The sequence below is a fragment of the Schistocerca nitens genome, chromosome 5 (genome assembly GCF_023898315.1).
Source record: "Schistocerca nitens isolate TAMUIC-IGC-003100 chromosome 5, iqSchNite1.1, whole genome shotgun sequence".
In the NCBI taxonomy this organism is placed as follows: domain Eukaryota; kingdom Metazoa; phylum Arthropoda; class Insecta; order Orthoptera; family Acrididae; genus Schistocerca; species Schistocerca nitens.
The window spans coordinates 75,145,475-75,161,128 of NC_064618.1; the positions used below are offsets into that span (position 1 = coordinate 75,145,475).

The 15,654-nt window shown below is 41.0% G+C and overlaps 1 long non-coding RNA gene across 1 annotated transcript; it reads left to right on the forward strand.

Annotated features, from left to right (window-relative positions):
* Positions 1–10,777: 10,777 nt before the first annotated feature.
* LOC126259501 (uncharacterized) lies at positions 10,778–12,619 on the forward strand. The gene is made up of 3 exons (XR_007546520.1): positions 10,778–11,407; positions 11,515–11,664; positions 11,785–12,619. It is a non-coding gene; the product is annotated as an uncharacterized LOC126259501 (long non-coding RNA).
* Positions 12,620–15,654: the final 3,035 nt, after the last annotated feature.

A 15,654-nucleotide genomic window follows, 5' to 3' on the forward strand; every position in this document is an offset into this window, starting at 1 on the left:
GCTAACGTTCCCCCTGACCTCCCTGGTAAATCACCACCTCCGAGAGAGAAAGAAAAGAACCGCCATCGCTAACCAATGGCTTCCATAAGGACTTCTGTGTTGCAGTGGAATTTGAATGGATATCGCTCACATTTGGAAGAACTGCAGCTGCTGGTCCAGGATGAAGCTTTCTGCATCTGCTTACAAGAGATGTATCTTAAAGTCACAGACACACCTGCATTACGGCGCTACCACATATACAGGAAGGGTGATACTGCTGGAGACAGGGCTAAAGGTGGAGTGGCTATTTTCCTTGATGACAGATGCCACTCCTCTCGTTGCCCCTCTTACCATGACCATGCAATCAATTGCTGTGAAAGTTGTTGCACCCTTTACTATCACAGTGTGTTCTTTGTACCTGACACCCCTCCCCCCCCCCCACCTCCTCCCCAATGATGCTTTGGATGTGGACGCACTGGCCGACCTCTTCCAGGCACTCCCATGCCCATTCCTCCTTGTGGGGGGACTTCAGTGCCCACAATGTGCTGTGGGGCTCATCTACTACTTGCTCCAGGGGTCAGATGATTCAAAGGACTCGTCCATTCTGAGAATATCTGCCTTCTCAAGGCGGGTCAGGTGACTCACTTTTCCACAGCTACAGGGTCTTTTTCAGCTATTAATCTTTGTTTTTGTTCCCAGCTATTGCAGACTCAGTTCAGTGCGAAGTGGCTCCAAATTTGCATTCTAGTGACCACTCCCCAGTGTAGATTCGTCTGCTGCCTAGGATGATGGCCAGAAGGAGACCACTCAGGTGGCTGATACAAAGGCCAAATTGGTTACAGTACAGTCGACAGGCTATTTTTGAATGAAAGGATTGTGCACAGGAGGCGGTGGCCCATATTACTCATGATATCCAAAAGGCTGCCACAGAGTATATCCCCAGGTCTAGTAACCACCTCAGACAATGGCCTGTACTTTGGTGGAATGACGACTGTCAATTGGCAATCAGCCAGATGGAGAGCTCTGCAGAACTTCAAATGTTGTCCAATTACAGACAATCTTCATGCCTTCAGGTCTGCGAGACCACATGCAAGGCAAGTGATCAAAGAATGGAAGAGGGCTTCCTGTAGGGAATTCATGCCTTCCATTAATCGGTCCACTTCTGCTGTTTCTGTTGTCCACTTCTGCATGTTTGGGAATCAATAAGATGGATTTCAGGCAAGGGTAGTCCACATCCCCTTATGGCCTTGTCAAATAATGGGGTCTTGGTGGGCACGCCAGAAGACATAGCTCACGTTTTAGCTGAACACTTCCTTACTGTTACTAAGTCATCCAGGCAAGCTCCTACTGTTCAGGTATTCCGTTGGACTGCAGAGATGAGGAAGCTCAATTTCTTCTCGCATAATGAGGAAGTCTACAACCTTCCATTCTCCATGTGGGAACTGAAATCAGCTTTACCTGTAGCCAGGGCCACTGCTCCAGGACCTGATGAGATCCATTATCCCATGCTTCGTCATCTGTGCCCTGAAGCAAAAGGTCAGCTCCTCTCTTGTTTCAATCAGATCTGGTTTGATGGACAGTACCCCACTTGGAAGGAGGCAATATTAATTCCATTCTGGACACCAGGCAAGGGCCGCAGCGCCCCTAACAGTTATTGGAGTGTCGTCTTTACCAGATGTATGGTTAAAACTCTTGAACGTGTGGTCAACCGCCGCCTCGTCTGGATGCTCGAGTCCCAAGGTCACCTGCGCTGCTCCCAGTGTGGTTTCAGGTGCTACTGTTACACTCTTGACAACTTAATTCTACTGGAGTCCTCCTTATGCTAAAACCATTTAGTTTGTGTGGTTTTTGACCTCGAAAAAACATATGACACTACTTGGAGGTACAACATCCTTCGCCAACTTCGTGAATGGGAACCATGTCGACGCCTGCTGCTTCTGATCCACTCCTTACTCGAGGACTGGCATTTTCATTTTTGCATTGGCGATGCCATGTCTGATTGCTTTCTTCAGGAGAATGGTGTGCCCCAGGGCAGTATCCTCAGTGTCACATTGTTTGCCATCGCTATCAATGGCATTTCTTCCGCAGTCAGGAGCCCTGTCAAATGCTCTTTGTTTGAGGATGACCTTGCAATCTTCTACTCTTCCTCTGATCTTATGCTGATGCCGACGAGGGAGCTACAGCTGACCATTAGGAGGCTGGAAACTTGGGCCCAGACACCTGGTTTTCAGTTCTCACCTAAGACTATGTGTGTCAATTTTAATCGTGCTTGTCGGAGTTTTAACCAACCAGAGCTTACAGTAGGGGACCGTATTTTATGTTTTCAAGACACTGTGTGCGTTTTGGGTTTATTATTTGACTCGAAATTAACATGGCTCCCACACCTGAAAGACCTGCCTTGGCAGAAAAACATGGGGAGCTGACAGGTCCTCCCAGCTCCTGCTGTTATTGATCATACTTAAACTGTGGAAGCGTAGTCTACAAATCAGCCCATCCTTTTTACCTCTGGATGTTGGATGCTGTTCACCATGAAGGCATTCAGATATCGACTGGAGCCTTTCGGAGTAGCCCAGTTCAGAGTCTGTGTGCAGAGGCTGGTGAGCCACCACTCCAGATTCGGTAACGTATCCTTTTGGCTCGAAAGGTGCTGAAAATCTCTGTGTCACCTCAGTCATTGGCATTTAGTTCAGTGATCCAACTCACCTTTGAACGACTGTTCAGGAATTGGCCCCAAGCGAGCCAGCCATTTGGTGTACGTGCTACAGACTGTCTCAGGGATCTGGATCTCTCGGGCATGAAAATACACACCCAGCAATGGAACACACTGCTGCCTTGTTGTCTTCAGAGGCCCAAAGTGATTTTAAGCTTGACACAGTATACGAAAAGTTGTACTCCAGATCTGGTTTTTACAACTTTGTTTTCGTCTATTTTAAGCATGTACCATAGTTTTATCGTTATTTATACAGATGGATCCCAGCAAGAGAATGCTCTTGGTTGTTCTGTGGTTTTCCCTGATAGGGTTTTTAAAGAGCGTCTTCCAGAACAATTTACATATTATGATGCGGAGTTATATGGCATTCTGATGGCACTAGAGAGGGTTCACAGACGTCGCCGTATGAGTTTTCTTATCTGTTCCAACTCTTTTAGTGCACAGCAAGCACTTCCCCAAATGTATCTGATAGACCTGCTGATTCAGCTCATCCATGACTCCTTACAGTGGCTCCAACACCTGGCCATGTTGGGATACAGGGTAACGACATGGCTGATAAAGCTGCCAAGGAAGCATGTTGGGATGGTGCTGTCCATCAATGTCCCATCCCATTGCACACCATTATCTCATTTTCTGACAGATGCAACATGCATCAGTGGCAGACTGAATGGTTGCAGTTCTCAGACAACAAATTGCGGTCACTCAAATCGACCACAAAGGCTTGGCGGACTTTGTGTCAGCCTCACCACTGGAAGGAGGTTTAGCGTACCAGACTACACATCAGGCATAGCCCTTTCACACATGGCTTCCTCCTCCGGTGGGAGGATCCACCATTCTTTGAAGTTTGTGGTGTGCTGCTTTCAGTTCAGCATGTTCTGGCTATGTGTGTCCTTTATACTGATATTAGGGCAGCCCTCGGTCTCACTGGAGATCTGCCCACCATCCTCGCAGATACCGATACCAGTGTTAACAGAGTGGTGAAATTTTGTGAACTGTCAGGCCTCATCCCTAAACTGGGGGGGAGGGGTGGCAGACTTTAGTACGTTATAAACTGCTCCACATGTGGGGACAGCCTTATTCCCCACCCATGAGATTTCATGCTAACTTTTCATCAGGGCACTGATTACCATGATGTCGAGTGCCCCCTTAACCCAAATCACCACCACCACCACCACCACCACCACCACCACCACTACCACTTCGACAGCTGCAATCCTTTCCATACTAAGAAGTCCATCCCATACAGAAAAGTGACCTGTGGCTGTTGCATCTGCAGTGACAAGCAGTCCCTCTCCAAATATACCAAGAGTCTCACTGAGGCCTTCACAGACAAAAATTAGCCACCCAGTCTTGTACAGGAACAGATTTCCTGTGCCTTTTCTCTCCAGTAATATACCACTTCCCATATACTCACCATCCAGCCACAATGGAGCACTCCCCTTGTGACTCAGTACCACCCAGGACTGGAGAAACTGAATTAGATTCTTCGGCAGGGTTTCGACTACCTCTCGTCATGCCCTGAAATGAGGAGTATCCTACCTACTATCTTCGCAACCCTCCCACAACAGCATTCAGTCAGCCACCAAACCTAGATAATATCATTGTCCATCACTATTCCACCGCTGTCCCCAACCCCTCGCTTATGTCTCATATCCTTTTCTCACCATCCAGCCACAGTGAACAATTAGTTCATGAGCCCACTCAAAGCATAAATGGTTGCGAAGGCATCTTTGACCTCTTAGCAACAAATAATCTTGGACAAGTAGGGAGTATCGTGATGAATACAGGGATTAGCGACCACAACCATCAAAAGGAAAAGAAAAGTATATCTATTTAAAAAGCTGATAAAAATGCTCTTAATGCCTTTTTAAGAGACAGTCTTCACTCCTTCCGATCTGATCATGTAACCATAGAAAAGATGTGGAATGACTTCAAAGAGATAGTATCTATGACAATTGAGAGATACATACCACATATATTAATAAGTGATGGTGCTGATCCCCCATGGTACACCAAACAGGTCAGATTGCTGTTGCAGAAGCAACAAAAACAGCATGCCAAATTTAAAAGTACACAAAATCCCCAAGATTGGCAAAGTTTTGCAGAAGTTCGAAATATAGCTTGTACTTCAATGCTAGATGCTTTTAATAACTGTCATGGAATCTGGCAGAAAATCCAGAAAGATTCTGGTCATACATAAAGCACACCAGTGGCAAGACGCAATCAATACTTCCACTGCGCAATAACAATGGTGAAGTCATTGATGACAGCGCCACTAAAGCAGAGTTATTAAACATGGTTTTCCGAAACTCCTTGGCCAAATAAGACGAATTAAATATTCCTGAATACCAATCAAGAACAACTGCCAAGATGAGAAACATAGATGTAGACATCCTCAGTGTAGCAAAGCAGCTTATATCACTTAATAAAGGCAAGGCCTCCAATCCAGATTGCATACCAGTCAGATTACTTTCAGTGTATGCTGATACAATAGCTCCGAACTGAGCAAGTATATACAACCACTTGTTCACAGAAAGATCTGTACCTAAAGACTGGAAAATTTTCAAGTCACACCAATACCCATAAAGGGAAGTAGGAGTAATCCACTGAATTACAGGCCCATATCACTAACATCAATTTGCAGTAGGGTTTTGCAATATGTACTGTGTTCGAACATTATGAAGTACCTTGAAGAAAATGATTTATTGAAATGTAGTCAGCACAGATTCAGAAAATACTGTTCTTGTGAAACACAACTGGCTCTTTATACTCATGAAGTAATGAGTGCTATCGACATGGGATGTCAAATTGATTCCATACTTTTAGATTTCCAGAAGGCTTTTAACACGTTCCTCACAAGTGTCTTCTAACCAAACTGTGTGCCTATGGAATACCGCCTCAGTTGTGCAACTGGATTCGTAATTTCCTGTCAGAAAGGTCACAGTTCGTAATAATAGATGGAAGGTCATCGAGTAAAACAGAAGTAATATCCGGCATTCCCCAAGGAAGTGTTATAGGCCCTCTATTGTTCCTGATCTATTTTAATGACATAGGAGACAATCTGAGTAGCTGTCTTAGATTGTTTGTAGATGATGCTGTCATTTACTGTCTTGTAATGTCATCAGATGACCACAACATATTGCGAAATGATTTAGGTAAGATATCTGTGTGGTGCAAAAAGTGGCAGCTGACGCTGAATAAAGAAACGTGTACTAAAAGAAATCTGCTAAATTTCAACTATGCGATAAGTCACACAAATACGAAGGCTGTAAATTCAACTAAATACTTACAGCTTACAATTACAAATAACCGAAACTGGAATGATCACATAGATAATGTTGTGGGTGGAGCAAACCAAAGACTGCCATTCATTGGCAGAACACTTAGAAGGTGCAACTGGTCTACTAAAGAGATTGCGTATACCATGCTTGTCTGCCCTATTCTGGAGTATTGCTGTGTGGTGTGGGATCCTCATCAGGTGGGACTGATGGATGATATCGGAAAAGTTCTCAGAAGGACAGCTCATTTTGTATTATCATGAAATAGAGGAGATAGTGCCACAGATGTGATACCTGAATTGGAAAGGCAATCGTTAAAACAAAGGCATTTTTGGTTGTGATGGGATCTTCTCATTAAATTTCAATCACCAGTTTTCTCCTATGATTGCAAAAACATTCAGTTGGCACCCACCTACATAGGGAGAAATGTTCATCACAATAAAATAAGATAAATCAGGGCTCGCACAGCAAAATATAAGTTCTCGTTTTTCCGGCGCGCCGTTTGAGAGTGAAACGGTAGAGAGGCAGCTTGAAGGTGGTTCATTGACCCCTCTGCCAGGCACTTTATTGTGAATAGCAGAGTAATCCTGTAGATATAGATGTAGATATCCCTGCAACAGACATAGATGCATGGCCTGTTCCATACATCATCCCACATTTACTGTAAAGTCTGGATGTCCGTTTTCTAAGAAGTAGTGTTAGTCCATATCTGCTCACACATGCCATTATAATATATTTCATTACTCATTACTTTTAACTAATAAAGTTTCCAGTAAAATCAAATATACTATTGCAATCACTGAATCAACAATGAATTAGGGGAAAACACCGTGTAAATAATATTTTCGTAGACTTGGGCATATACTTCTTATACCCAATATGAATAGCGATATTTAGGTGACAGTTTAGAAGAAAAATATGTGTTAGTTATTAAGAGGAGTACAAGAAGAGCAGAAGGGAAGATTCCAGCTTGTTCTGTCTCATATGGTATTGTGGGCCTCATATGAGCTACATAGGTCAAATGAAATTTTTGGCACCAGATTTTTATACTTTTAGTGTGTTTGATTTGCTATGTGTTTATTATTAGGAATGGTATGTAGTTTTACACACAAAAACCCTAATTCCTGCACTTTTCCCGCTATAATGGTATCCTTTCTAAAATTGATTGGATTATATTATATGATGATATTGTTTATTGTGCGATGTCATTTTCTCTTGGTGGCCTTTACGTAGTGATTGTTGCTGTCTAACAGATTGTCATAGTACACTTTCACATTTGTCACCGTGAAGCTGGTGGCCCATGATATTCTTGTTTGCTCTGATGTAAGTAATGGAAGCCTGTTTTGTTTTATGAATACCGTGAGCCATTCAAGACCTGCCACATTCTTGCTTTCCCAGTTCTGTGGCACAGATTCTCCATTCCCCATAGCAAATTCATATCCCAGACTGTTTGCAGTTTTTGTGATTAAACATACTGGATATTGCTTGCAGAAGTAATACAGTCAAGAGATTTTTTTTTTCCACATTAGTGAAAATTTGTAAGTGTTCATTTGACAGCCTAAGATTGACATTGTCATGTAATTATGCTAAATAATACTTCAGTGGATGTATAAAAATAAGTACAGTCTATGCTTTTAATGGGATTAGCTGAACCACTGACCAGTTGACACTAAGACTTGTGGTGCACTTAATTCCACATGCACTAATGAAATATATTTTGCAATCACATAGCCTCAGCAAAAAGATGATTTGAAAATGAGGTATGTAGCAAAACCTTTAAAAACAGATTTTTAAATGATGTCACATATAGTTGACAGTCAGTGACTCAAGACTAAATAAAACCAAAAAAGTTTTGGTTAAATTTTCATTTATCGCTGTCACACTTTCAGGCACTGTAGCACTACAAACCAAGAAGAGGCGGATGTGTCTTGGATAGATCTTTAATATGTTGTAGTGTTGAAACAACATATTTGTGGAATAAACAAATACAAATATGATAGCTTCGAAAACTGTGAAATAGAGATTGTGCTGTATGATGTGCTTTTGTTACACAATATGCGTACAGAACACATGATTAGCCAATGATAACGTGGCTGACAAACTGAAACACATACAGTATAAACATAAGTAGAGCAGTGGCTTAATATATAATTCTGGTAGTGGTTAGGCTGGGATGTAAGACGACACCTTAAATTGATGCCAATGAAGCAGTAGTGTTACTACTCTTCTTTGAGAGAAATATATGGCTCTTTTACTGTGAATATTTTGAGGTTTCCATATTGCGATTTTCAAGGGTACTTTACTGCTTGGACGTAACAATGGAACGTAATTCTAGAACATTAAAGGAGGAACACTGTGATATCATTACTAAACCACTGTAAATTTTACTACACCCTATTTCATTCAAAGGAGGTCATACTTATGGTTTATGCACTAGTTAATTACAACTATAAGGTCTACAGTGATATATATCATTGAAAGTAAGTACAAAATGCCTGTTTTACACCCTATGCTGGCAACTGTACTGCTCAAACTGTTGGCAGGGACCACGAATTAGTGCCAGTTGTAATTTCAAACTCTAGGAGGGCTTAGTGATCTAGGATTAAATTGGTGGGAGTGAAGTTGTTCCATATACTCTGCTGTTATTCTACAAATAGATCAAGATTTCCAGCAGTGTGGTTGAGCTGTTCTCGGCTGTATTTTCCAAATATCACAAGATTTCCTATTGTGGTGACAGACTGATCTGTAGTGTAGCCAGACCTTACATTAAGTTGGAATGCAACAGCCTGGTTATGAGCTGGCAAAGCCAACAAACGTGAAATCAAAAAATCTGGTTGTGATGACAGACTGATCTGCAACGTAGCCAGAGGTCTAGGATAAGTTGGAATGCAGCGGTTTGGTTGTGATTTGGTGAAGTGAATGAATGTGAAAGCAAAAAATCTGGTTGTGGTGACTGACTGATCTGTAGTGTAGCCGGAGGTCCAGGTTAGGTTGGAATCAGCAGTTTGGTTGTGAGTTGATAAAGTGAAATCTGGGAAAGGAAACACAACAAGGGCCATGAAATCATACACAATTGGGTGTTCAGTGGAAGTTAGCAAGAGTTGAAAAAATGCTGCCTTGATCCCATTGAATTTTGGACCAAGGAAGTGTTGTTCAGCATAATAAAAGGAAAAGTTCCTCCGTGAAATGATGATTGTTAGTGACTGCTTCAGTTCATTCAACACTCAAGGTATTCAAAGTTTTTAGCACTTTAAAGTGAACCATAGTGTGACCTTTGTAGTTTCAAAAGATCGTTCCGTTGAACGTGGGCAGAATGATGCGGGATGTCAGAGGTGCCGTCCCACGATATGGCAGAAAGACCAAATATTTTGCGAGTTACCTAGGTGAGTACATATTATGTTGAGTACATCACCAGAAAGAAATATTACATCACTTTTTTGTTGAAGCATGTAAACTTTACCAGTCCGGTGGAACTGTAAATTCTTTCGAAGAATGTCGCAAGCATGGCTAGTGACTACAGTTCTGTGCTTTTCAGGGAAATGGGGGCATTCAATTTTCTCAGCATTGCAGGTATGTTACAGCAACCCCTTTGCTTGGTATAGTACATTTTGCACATTACATTGGAATATCTACTTTATTCATGTTTCATTCTTAAAATTTCTTTGTTGTTTGTATTTTCGCACATTGAAAATGTGATGATACGATTGGCTGATTATATAACGTGTAATGTGCTCTCATTCTGTGTTGTGATTGGCTGAGGAGATCACATGTCCTGTGCCCAGGTTGTGTAACAAAAACACTTCGTACAGTGCACTCTCAATTTCACAGTTTCTGAAGCTGTCATGCCGTATTTGGTGGATTTCGTGTTTATGCTTGCTTATTCTGCAAATATGCGGTTAAGATGCTACAGCACATGAAAGATCTATCCAAGAGACATCCTTTTTTTTCTTGGTTTGTCATGCTACAGTGCATGAAAGTGCTAAAAATTATGCCAAATTTTCTTGAAGTTTCATTAACAGTGTTTAATAACGGGGCAGTTACCCATTCTGACCCCTGAAACATTGCTTTTTTTTCTCGGTTTGTCATGCTACAGTGCGTGATAGTGCTAAAAATTATGCCAAATTTTCTTGAAGTTTCGTTAACAGTTGTTAATAACAGGGCAGTTACCCATTCTAGCCCCTGAAACATTGCTTGAAGTGATGAAGGGCTGCATATTTTAAATGACTAAATTTTTTGAAGACTAAAATTTCCCTATTTATTGGTTTTTGAGTGGTTCTGTTAACCCCCTTGGCCAATTAAACTCACTTTACCTTACTGCTTTTGTTATTCTCAGGTAGAGAAACTACCGAATCAGTTAAAATCCGTGGGATTTTCATATTCTGTGAGGAGGGGTTTTCATAACTATCCAACTAAAAGTGGTACAAATAGTAAGCGAATATCTATTTTAATTTCATTTCTTCTGTTGTTTGCTATTATAGTTTATTTCTATACTGGAAGGAAGGATGTAATTTGATGGAATACTGATAATATAGATACCTTGAATGAACATTCTTTTTGCAACTGCATTAATAATTGATAGAATTCACAACACTTTTATTTTTAATAGCTATTGTGATCAGTAATGTAGAATTGTGTTAATTATTTTCACCTAAACTTGCCCCATGTTGTTGGTTTTCATCATTTGTTGTGAAAATAAATATACTGAAATTTTTACATGCATTTTAATCAGTGAATGGGAAGCTAGTTTTGCTTTCATATTTCAAATGGTTTCCCTAATTGTAGTGTTGCTGTTGGAGTGTACTCGGAACATAAATGTATTGGCGGGGCACATTTATTACAATGGTGTCTCAACAGTGAACAATTCTTCAGTACCCATTTACAGTCATGATATTTTTCTGTGCAAATATTTCCACATCTACTTTGTTGACAAAAAGAATAATTCCATAATTTTTCATAGCTTTATTGGAACCACCATAAAAACCACTCCACTTGTCTGAAAGCTGTGTAGAATCCTGATTGCAAATAGCAGACCATTTCATTTCTTTGCCAGGTGCTGAAGATTTGAGATCCAGGAAAATTTTGCTCCAGTGTTGTCGAATATTTTAACAATCTTGTTCCATCAATTCTGGTCTTCTTATTAACTGATATTTATTTTTAGATTTGTTAAGTTATGTATCGTGATAAATGTTTTCTTAATATTTAATTGATTATCAGTAAAAAAGTTTTTAACCCCAGGTTTGTCATTTCTTTTGTACCTTTTTGTAATAAATATCTTATTGCAACTGTTCCAGGTAAAATGAACTATTTCTTCCACCAACAGCAGGGGTATGTCAACATCCCATTTTTTGGTACTGCGTTTTCTGTGAGTGTATGGCCCATGCACTGCACTCTTAGATAAAAATATTATAAGGAAAGAGGCATTGCTGTTTGAGATCATTTGGTGTCTGACATTATGCAGTGTTGCAAGATAAATTTATTGTCCATTAAATGTATTAGTTACAGGGAAAGTTTTTAAATAAATTGTGTAATAGTTGTTTATCATTTTAGGAAGACCATTTGAATCCAAGAAAAAAGAGATTGCTACTTATGGACTCCAGAAAAAGTGACTGCCAAGCTACCCTTCATAATAAACGCGTAAAAGTGATTCCTGAGTATTGTATACAGTCAGTGAATGAACAATGGGCGACCAAAAAAAGAGTGAGTATCCAATCTCTAGAATATTGCTTGGAGACAATTTTGCATTATCAGTTGTGTTTACAATACACTTAAGGAAATCCTTATTTTAATGCTCTTAAATAAATAACTGATACATTACAGGTTATTGACCAGCTTAGAAAAGCTTCGGAGTCATCTGAAAAGCCTGACAGCCACCTTCATTTCTATCTGGTCGCTTCCCAAGTAACTCAGCATACATGCTACTGAGTGTGTTGAAGCAAATGGGAACATATGTCATTTGCTTGAGGATACAGACATTGAGCATCATGTTCCTGAATGCTCAAACACTCATTCGCAGCAACTTGAGGCAAGGGAGTTGTGTGAACAGATTAAAAATCTCATGTTCAATTCCAGTAACAGTGAAGCCTCGCAAAAAGTTCTTGAATCGCTAAGAAACTGTGTGTTAATCAAAGAGGTTCTGGTGTGAAGACCTATATTGTACATATAGTAAGGCCAGTAATACACAATGAGATATTCTTTGAGAAACAAAAGTGATCAAATATCCTTCATATTTTCTTTCACAAAGATCTTTGACATCACAGTTCATTCAGAATGGCTGACAAAGACTTACTACTGTGCTTTGCAGTTATGTGTACCACAATTGCATTTTATTTACATCTGGAAGAGAAGAAGAAAAGAAAAAGAGAAAACGTACTTGGCAAGACGCTAAAAGCATCCAGCAAAATTTGTTACGGGAGCTGCAAATCAAGGATGTAAAGTCATATGAAAATTACTTGCAAATGGACGAGAGTAAATTTCATTGTGTGCTCAAGAAAGTGGCTGCTCATATTATGAAGCAGAACGCTCACTTTAGAAATGCTATATATGCAAAAAGACAGACTTACCATAACACTGTGATTTCTTGCAACAGGAGAAAGCTACTGTAGTTTACAGTACAACACTTGAATACTGCAGTGCACATTTTTGAAAGTACCAGGGGGGGGGGGGGGGGGGATCAAATATAAACAGGATTTTTGTTTCTGAACATCAACAGTTGATAGGACTGTCCCCATGCTTCTGCTATGCTTAGGCAGGACCGTTAGAAGTGAGGAGAGTGTGCTGTTAGATATTTCCCACTGTTTCGTCAGTAACGCTCACGATGTCTGAGTAACAGGTGCACTCCTCCATTGCGCAACACGTAATTATCAAATTTCTTGCTTGTGAAAGAGTTACAGCGGCATAAATTTGCCACAGATTGACTGCACAGTTCAGTGATAAAATGTTATTAAGGACGTGTGTGTTTGCCTGGCATAAAAAGTTCAAGGAAGGAGAAGAAAGTGTGGAAAATCAGCAACATGATCGCTGTCCTCCGACCAGCATTACAGACAAAAACATTTGTGCAGTTAAAGACATTACTGACGATGATCGACAGGTGACAGTATCGGAAATTGCACAAAAAGTCAGAATCAGTTATGGGAGCTGTCAATCAGTCATCACAAACGACCTGCAGTTCCATAAAGTGTGTTCCAGATGGGACCCTAAACTTTTGACCGAAAATCTGAAGTTGAGACTTTTGGAGGTCTGTCAGAGGCTTACAGCAATGTTTGTGGAAGAAGAAGATGCAGGCCGGCCGGTGTGGCCATGCAGTTAAAGGCACTTCAGTCTGGAACCGCGTGACCGCTACGGTCGCAGGTTCGAATCCTGCCTCGGGCATGGATGTGTGTGATGTCCTTAGGTTAGTTAGGTTTAATTAGTTCTAAGTTCTAGGCGACTGATGACCTCAGAAGTTAAGTCGCATAGTGCTCAGAGCCATTTTTGAAGAAGATGCATTTTTGAGTCAGATAGTCACCTGTGACAAAACATGGGTTCACCATTACACTCCAGAAACCAAACAAGCCAGTAAAGAGTGGTGGAGGAAAGGGGAGGCAGCACCAGTGAAAGCTGCCACTGTTAGCTGCAAGGTTCTTTCAACCGTTTTTTTCGTTTAGTGAGGCATTTTGCTGATTGATTTTTTGCACAAGTGATGCACAATCAATGCTGTTTACTACTGCAAGCTATTGAACAAGGTGAGAGTTGCATATCGCCCCAAAAGACGAGACCAATCGATTTGACAGGTCACCCTCTCCATGACAATGCGCGAATCTGTACTGCAGCTCTGACTGTCTAAAAACTACAGGAAATGCACTGGACTACACTTGATCATCCCCCTTACAGTCCATAGTTATTGCCCTGCCGTTTCCATTTATTTGGACCACTTAAAGAAGCTGTAGGAGGGCGACGATTTGAAGATGACGAGAGTGTCGAAGACTTCGTGCGCAACTGGTTGGTGACACGACCCAGTTCTTTTTATTGTGAGGGCATCAAAAAGCTGCCCATACACTGGGACAAATGCATTTCCAAAGCAGGAGACTATGTGGAAAAATAAATTACAATTGTCTTGAGTTTTTCAATAAATGAATTTAAATAAAAAATAAAATCCTGTTTATATTTGATCCGCCGTCACAATACCAGAAATGTGTGAAGCTTTTATAAAGCACTGAAGGAGGAATATCGGAAGGTAAGTAACTGTTTCGTACACACTGTAGTCATTAGGAACTGTTTTTATTAAATATATTAAATTATTTGTGCTATAGTAACATTGCTTCACAAGTACTCATAAATCCCCACCTCTTGACAGCTTATCCGAATCATACTGGAGGCAGAGTTGGTATAAATCTCGTTCCTAGTCCCCCTCACAAATGAAATGCCCTCCCTCTGCAACACTCATCTCTCTGTTTTCTAGTAATTTGCCAGGAGAAGGCAGAGAAACAATCTTCAGTGGGTGGTTTTGCATGGCACTACATGAAATCAGTGACAGCTTTCAGGGTCCTTGTAGCCTCCTGGAGAACATCATTGGCTTTTCTTTTTGTTCTTGTGGCTTTTTTTTTGGGGGGGGGGGGGGGGGCTGTGGCTCATCGTGGCAGACTTCACCCATCTTCATCTGTGTTTCTCGTGCCTCCACTTCCTACTATAAATGGAGAAATGAAAACCATCAGTTAATATCAGACATACATACAAAAATTTGTTTACAGGTACCCACGAGCAGAGAAGAGTGGAAGCAAATTGCAAATGATTCTGAGGAAAAATGAAATACTTATGATACAATGGATGGCAAGCATTTAGCATGTCCACATGCTAACGGCTCTCACTTTTTCAGTCACATATCTTTCAACAGAATAATTTTGTTTGACCTTGTAGATGCTAACTAAAAGTTTTTGTACATGGATGTAAGAGGTAATGGAAGTGTTGTTGATGCTAGAGTGTTTTCAAAAAGTGATCTCTGGGTATTTCTTATTGACAGATCAGTTTTGAACGTTCCTTAAGGCAGGAAGCTGGGGATCACAAAGTTACCAATTCCAATTGTTGTGCAGTTGAGTGATGCTTTTCCTCTAAGCTACAACATTATCAAGCTATATTACTTAAAGGCAATCGCTAAGGAAGAAAAAGTGTTTAATTACAGATTGTCACAAGGAAGAAGACTAGTAGAAGACTACTTCAGCATTCTTCCCAGTTGCTTCAAGGTTTATATCACTTCCATACATCTACATTCAGAACAGTTACAACAGCAACGACTCTCGTTTGTGAAAAGTGCAGCACCGAGAAGGAATTACGTGAATAGCACCCCACTTGGTGGAAGTGGTGACGGGTGTGGAAGTAATACATGATGTTTTGCAGTGAGACGGGGTACACGCAGGCCGAGGAGAGCCTTCTTGTGTCGGTCCGATAGAGTCGGTGTTGCGCATAGTGAAGTCAGTGCAGAGCTGCCACACAAGGTGGAAACAATACAGTGAGTGTCAGTACGCCTCATCGGCATGAAAGGGAGCCATATTGGCATGAGAGTGAGTTCGAGCGGGGCAGAATGATCAGTCTCTGGGAAACAGGGTTGTCATACCGTGACATTTTGGCTCGCACAGGACATGGTGCTACAACAGTGATGTGTGTGTGGAAGCAATAGGTAGAGGAAGGTCATATGCAGTGACGAGCAGGAACTGG